This window comes from Zea mays, chromosome 7, assembly GCF_902167145.1.
Source record: "Zea mays cultivar B73 chromosome 7, Zm-B73-REFERENCE-NAM-5.0, whole genome shotgun sequence".
Taxonomy (NCBI): Eukaryota; Viridiplantae; Streptophyta; class Magnoliopsida; order Poales; family Poaceae; genus Zea; species Zea mays.
This window is the reverse complement of record NC_050102.1, coordinates 112,581,267-112,587,740: the sequence shown is the minus strand read 5'-3', so window position 1 is coordinate 112,587,740 and position 6,474 is coordinate 112,581,267. Positions and strand designations below refer to the sequence as shown.

Below are 6,474 nucleotides of genomic sequence, written 5' to 3'. Positions count from 1 at the left end.
AATGGCACACGAATTAGGTTTCAGGAGGATAAATGGTCGAGAAAAGGCATCCTAAAAGATGTATATTTACAACTATATGCCTTGGTGCGACAAAACAATATGGTGGTTGCAAAGCTCTACTACTTTAAAGCACCAGTTTCGTACGTTGTGTGTCACGTGTGAAGCGTATAGGTATGTTCCTTTCCCGTTTCTCATCTAATAATGGGTCGTTACACGACATGGCCTTCAGAAACCACCCAAACCCAACATGTCAGGAAACCACACGTAGCGTAGCTCCCATATAGTAACACCTTGCTAGCTGAAGTAGGACGAGCTATCGAGTGATCATAAAAAGGGTCAGACTCCTTTTCAACTCATACCTTTCTCAGCCTTTTGGCTAAAATAAGATGTAATATTTATTCTTATCAGTTTAAAATTTGATGTGGACCATATGTTTACTCTGATATTACATTTATTTTTCATTTTATCGCTATCAAATATAAATGTATGCTGTCGCAACGCACATGTATTGTATTGGTGTTTTTGAACCATTCCACTAAATATTTCCTTTCGTTGGGGTCTAGTGGGTCAGCTTCGGGAACAACGGATGGAATTACTGGCATACCTTGTTTATGTCCGGTTAAACACTTCCAGAGACATGTTCCGTTGGGATTTGACTGCAAACAACTTCTTTAGTGTTCATTCGATGTACAAGGGGTTAATAACTAATGACAATGTTGCTTGGCACAAAGATATTTGGAAGGCTAAGATGCCATCGAATATTAATATCTTTATGTGGTATTTACATTATGAAATTACACTCACTAAAGATAATTTACTTAAGCGTAATTAAAGAGGAAATGCAAAATGTTCTTTTTTATTCAAAACGAGACAATTTATCACCTTTTTTTCATTGTCAACTTGTTAAATTTATTTGGCACTTGGTTTGGATTAGATGTGGAGTTCGTTCACATTTGGTTCTTGGTTAACCAGATTGGATACTAGAACGAGAAGACACTTTATTCTAGCAGCTTCGGCAATATATCAGGCAATCTGGTTGAGTAGGAATGACGTAATGTTTGATAATGCTCTAGTAAAAAACTTTATTGTAGGTGATTTTTCGGGCTACACATTGGTTTCATTTTTTGGCTCAACTACAACATAGAGAAGAAGATCAAGAATTAATCTACAAGGCTTGTCGCAACATGGAGGTGTTAGTGATGCAGATTTTTCGATATCATGGATGAGGATCTGTATATAGGCTTTGTTTTTAGTTTGGTTCTCCAAAATATGTGATGTTTTTTCTGAGATTACAATAGTTGTGTTGTTGTTTGAGTTTGCAATAAAACGGTTGTAGTCTCAACTCTCACGGAGACAAAAGCCGGGAATCATATTCCCATTATCTAAAATAATACAGTACGATTGATTATGATATAGACCTGCCTTATCTTCCGATGGTTACTCCCAAGGTTAATCGCAAGCAGGATAAGCATCAGTTACTAGGGTTAACATTAATTACTGGTACATACTATGGAAAAAGACATACAACTTGTGTAAATTAAACAAGACTGTCGGGATCGATACCGGTTGGTCCTTTATCCGGCTGTAAGGAGAAGTTTGATTTATCCATATCTTTTTTTATAAAGCCAATCCTTAATATAAATTCTGTCTTAATATGCAAGTTAGTCATATAATCTTTATTAATTATTTACATCATCTTCTGTTAATAGTCATGTTATTTCACTGACTTCAAATTTCTTAATGCAAACTATTTGCATAATTGTCGCTTAAATTTCATTCCAAAATTTATACAGTTCCCACCACAACACGTGCGGTATCTTCTTGTTATATATAACTTACAATAAAAAGGTAGGACCGTAGGAGCAATAATATTGTATCTTCTAGTTATATATATTCACTCTTTTATCTTTGCTCGCAGGATAGGTTGACGCATAGTAAATTACTAACACACGTCGGTCATGTGGATACTGGATAACAATCATAGGTAGCAGAGTGTGGACGGGGCTATGCAACCTATGGTGTATGTGTGTGAGTAAAATCGCAGTTTTTTGGATTTTAGTTCCTCGCGATTAATTAATCGGGGGAATAATCGAGCATCATCCATCTCAATGTTGACGCCGCCGGTTCTTAGCTTCTTGCATTGCTTTGTTTGGATCATGAGCTGTTCCATCTATATTAAACTCTTTATTTTAGTTAGCTAGGCGACACAATGATTGTATTTTCCATGGCATCGTCTTCAACGTTTAGCTTCTATAGTGTAACTCCCTCTGTCCCAAATTATATATATATATATATATATATATATATATATATATATATATATATATATATATATATATAATCCGTTTGAATATAGACATAAACATTAAGAATTAAAATAACTATTAATTTTAGACTGAGGAGTGGGTGTTACTGTTGAGTTTGTGATTTAAAATTTCAAAGCAGGTAGCTAAGTTGACGAGCGAAGCGGAGACCCGTCGTCGGAAGTCTTGGGCTAGAGCATAGCGATGCCAACTAGTCTTGGGCCCACAGCCCAGGGACGCTTGGGGGTGCGAGATGCTTCGCCCCCCACGGTACAGATCGTTCCCTACTCACCTTAGAGTTTCGCCTCTATAAATATACTTGTAATCCGCAGGAGATCGTCGCCTCATTGTAAATCTCCTGCGATCTATAACCACCTGAAAATAGTGATATTGTTGCTGGTCGGCGCCTATGGTTTTTTGCCCTTCGCTTTGAAGATGTTTTAACGTTAAATCTGTGTTTTCTCTGTGTTTGATCTAATTTGTGTCGTATTGATTCATAACCATTACTGTATTATCCAACTGTTAAGATTTCTTATGCGGCGATTGGTGAGGTTGGCACATCGTATTGACATGAGCTAGCTAGCAGATGGGTTTGTTCCCTATGCACGCACATATCTTAATACCCGAGTTGATATGATTGCCCAGTAACGACGTAGATTACAAACTCAGTTCTTATCTGCTTGCACTAGTAATTTATATAGCTATGTAAGAGAACCATATCATCATGCAACCTTTCGTTAAGCAATCGAAATAAATCAATACCTATGATTACAAGAACATAACTTAGATAACGATTAAGCTGTATACCATTGCCAGCCTAGTACAAAGGATGCTTTTTTAGGGGAGCAAGGACGTTGATCTCGTCGCCAAGTACTAACATCAATCTGCATAAAATATGCTAAAACAAATATCTCTATAGGAAAAATAGACAATTTTCAGTTGTTGGAGGCCACCAAAAGTAACCTAGTGTCGGTGGCTTTAGTGTTATTTTCGGTGGCAATATCGATGTCAGAAGATGGACGTCGAAGTAAGTATTATTTTCGATGTCCGTCGTAAAAACTACTGATTTTCGGCAACTAAAGGTAAACCGTCGAAAGTAATCCTAGAAATAGTTGTTTTTGTGGCTAGGCCTAGCCTCCTAAAATAGGATAAAGACTAGACCAACATGACTATGGAGTCGATCAATAAAAGAGACACTTACAGGAAATATGATTACATCTCTTCTATATTGGTGTACATGTACAATAAGGCAGAAGTTCTCTCTTCTAATGTATGATATAGTAGGCCATGCTACTATTGATGACAGTTGTGCCGCTCCATTGAAAAATTCTGAGGTTACCGATAGGAGGATCACCATACTTATTGTATTATATTATAGGAGCATTGACATTATGTTCATCCACAAAATATACACTAGAGAAGTGTTGGGGACTTGTTCTCAAATGCTATGAGTTAAGAACAAGGCAACATAGAAAACGTTAATCGTTAAAGTTCTCCGTCCTTCGAAGCATTATTTCCCTTAGGATATAATGATCCTTGGACGAAGGTTATGAAAGGCATACCTTCAAAACTTTATTATACAATTACGAAGGATGAAATGTAAAAAGTCAACATAAACAATTATGTATTATTATCAGACATAGACAAAAATATCGTTGAATTACAAGTGTACCTTTAACTGGAAGGAGATGATAGTACAAGTGTGACGCAAAAAGCGAATGCCAAGTCAGCGTGAACAGTACGGGAGTACTGTTCATCTATTTATAGGCAAGGGACGCAACCCATGTAGAATTACATTCATGCCCTTTACATTTATCAATAACTCTATAGTAATTCTTCGAGGTCTAATTTGTCTTTTCATCTTTAAGTCGGTTCCCCTTCTCTGCTGTCATGCTGAAGCTTTTCTGCGCACAGCTTCGTGATCACCTTATCCTTCGTCATAATCACCTTTCGTCTCGCTCAGGCTTCGTCCTGATCATGCTCTTGTATACTCATGATCCGATTCCGAAGATACCTGTTCACATATTTCACTCGGAAAACATTGTCAAATCATGTTTTTGAGGACCTTCGGAAGCCGAAGGCCCCCAACAGTAGCCCCTCGCAATATTAATTTGCTAGAATAATAAATTCAGATTGCGATATGGACGAAGGCCTTAAGCCGAAGGTCCAAAAAAACACCTTTCCTTTGCTAGAATAGCAACAGTCAATGACAAGTGGGACCCTGCCACTTGCAACGCATTGGGCGTATAAATAAGAACGCACCGCGAGCACATTTATCATGATTTCTTGCCGTTTGCTCTTCCCTTCCTAATTTTTAGCTCTCTGCACACCATCGCTTGCCTGGCTTTTCTGAATTTTTAAGCTTCGTCTTTGAGAGCACTTTCTTGGCATTTTCGAAGATGTCTGAAGACAAGAAAGCTGTCGCTGAGTCGAAGCTAAGCCTTTCCGAAGAGATGAATCTCGGCTTCCTTGAATCAATTGCAAAGACAAACACAGAGAAAATTACTAAGGAGATTTTAGAGGGCCTTTCTGAAGACACTGGTGATAGTGACAGCTATGATGTGGAAAGCGGTGGTGAAGATTCCGAAGATCGACCTTGGCGACCAAGCCATGCAGTTTTTGGGAAATCAAGCATTAAACAAAGTCATCTTGCCAGTATGAGGGTGTTGGGGACTGGCGACCAAGCCATTCAGTTTATGGTAAATCAACTATCAAAGAAAATCATCTTGTCAATATGAGAGGAAGGTATTTCCGGGATTTGTCCATTGTGAGGGCGGACGAAGGGGAAAAAACTTGCCCACATCCTGAAGAGAATGAAGTCGTAGTGTACCGAAGCTTTTTGAAAGCTGGACTGCGATTTCCCTTGAGCAGCTTCGTTGTAGAGGTGCTGAAAATATTCGAAATCTATCTCCATCAACTCACCCCCGAGGCAGTTATAAGGCTGAATATCTTCGTGTGGGCCGTGAGAAGCCAAGGTCTGAAGCCTGATGCAAAAAGCTTCTGCAATATACACGAATTATCATACGAGACAAAACCTTGGGGTAAGGAACAATATCACAATAATTTTGGCTGCTACAGTTTCGTTTCCCGGTCCGGGTCAAGCTGCCCCGTGCCAACCTTTCGGAAGAGATGGCCCGGCGACTGGATGACAGAATGGTTTTATGTGAAGAATGATCTAACAGTACGAGAAGATATCAAAGGTATAATTATGCGCCCTATTTGGCAAAGCTTCGGCCTTCGGAGGCCGAAAGTTGAAATGAATGAAGCTGCCGAAGAATGCCAAAGGGCCTTTGGCGTTATCTGTTCTTTCATTGGAACGAGAGACTTAGTACAAGAACATATTGCCTTCACGGTATGGCCGCTTGCGGAGAAATGGGAAATGCCACAAGAAACCGTAAAAGAGGCCGACGAAGGTGGACTTATCAGATTGAAGTACACTTTTAAATTTGGAGATAAATTCGTTGAGCCAGATGATGACTGGTTAAAAAGCATTGAAAATTTAAGTGATGAATTGCTTGGGGCTTATTCGAAGGCCGAAGACACTGCAATGTCAGCAGCCTTCGGAGGCCGAAAAAAGAAGAGGCTGAATCGGGTATTTGATGCAATCGGGTTTGTCTACCCTGACTATTGCTATCCCATTCGAAGGCAGAAGAGAAAAAACACATCCTCTGCAAAAGAAGAAGCTGCAACTGCTCCTAGCGAGCCAGAACCGAAAAGAAAGAAGATAAAGGTCCTCACACATCGGCCGCGCTATATTGAACCAGCTTCGGTGCCTGAGTTTACCGGAGAAACTTCTTCGGCTACCGAAGCCGAAAAACCAACCGAGCCAACCTTGCTGCCAGAAGTCGCAGAAACGGCCGAAGTGCCAACAAAGATAGAATTGGAACAATCGAAGATTTTGTTATCAGAAACGAAAGAGAAGGCCGAAGCGCCGTCCACAGAAAAAATGGAAGAGGTAAAAGAAGCAACTGAGGGATCAAAAACATCAGAAGTTTTGAGTCCTGCAGCAAACATTGAGACAGTAAAAAATCAAAAAGTGCCAGCAGTGACTCCGAAAAGAAAGAGAATGGCTAATGTGCTAGATGTACTAGAAACGATCAAATCTTCAAGCACACCTCCGAAGAAGGCTGCTGTTATTCCTGAAACAACAGCTGAAATTTCTGGTACTAAA

At 39.5% G+C, this 6,474-nt stretch overlaps 1 pseudogene; it reads left to right on the top strand.

The window, feature by feature from the left end:
- Positions 1-355: 355 nt before the first annotated feature.
- LOC111589894 (uncharacterized) lies at positions 356-472 on the top strand (annotated as a pseudogene).
- Positions 473-6,474: the final 6,002 nt, after the last annotated feature.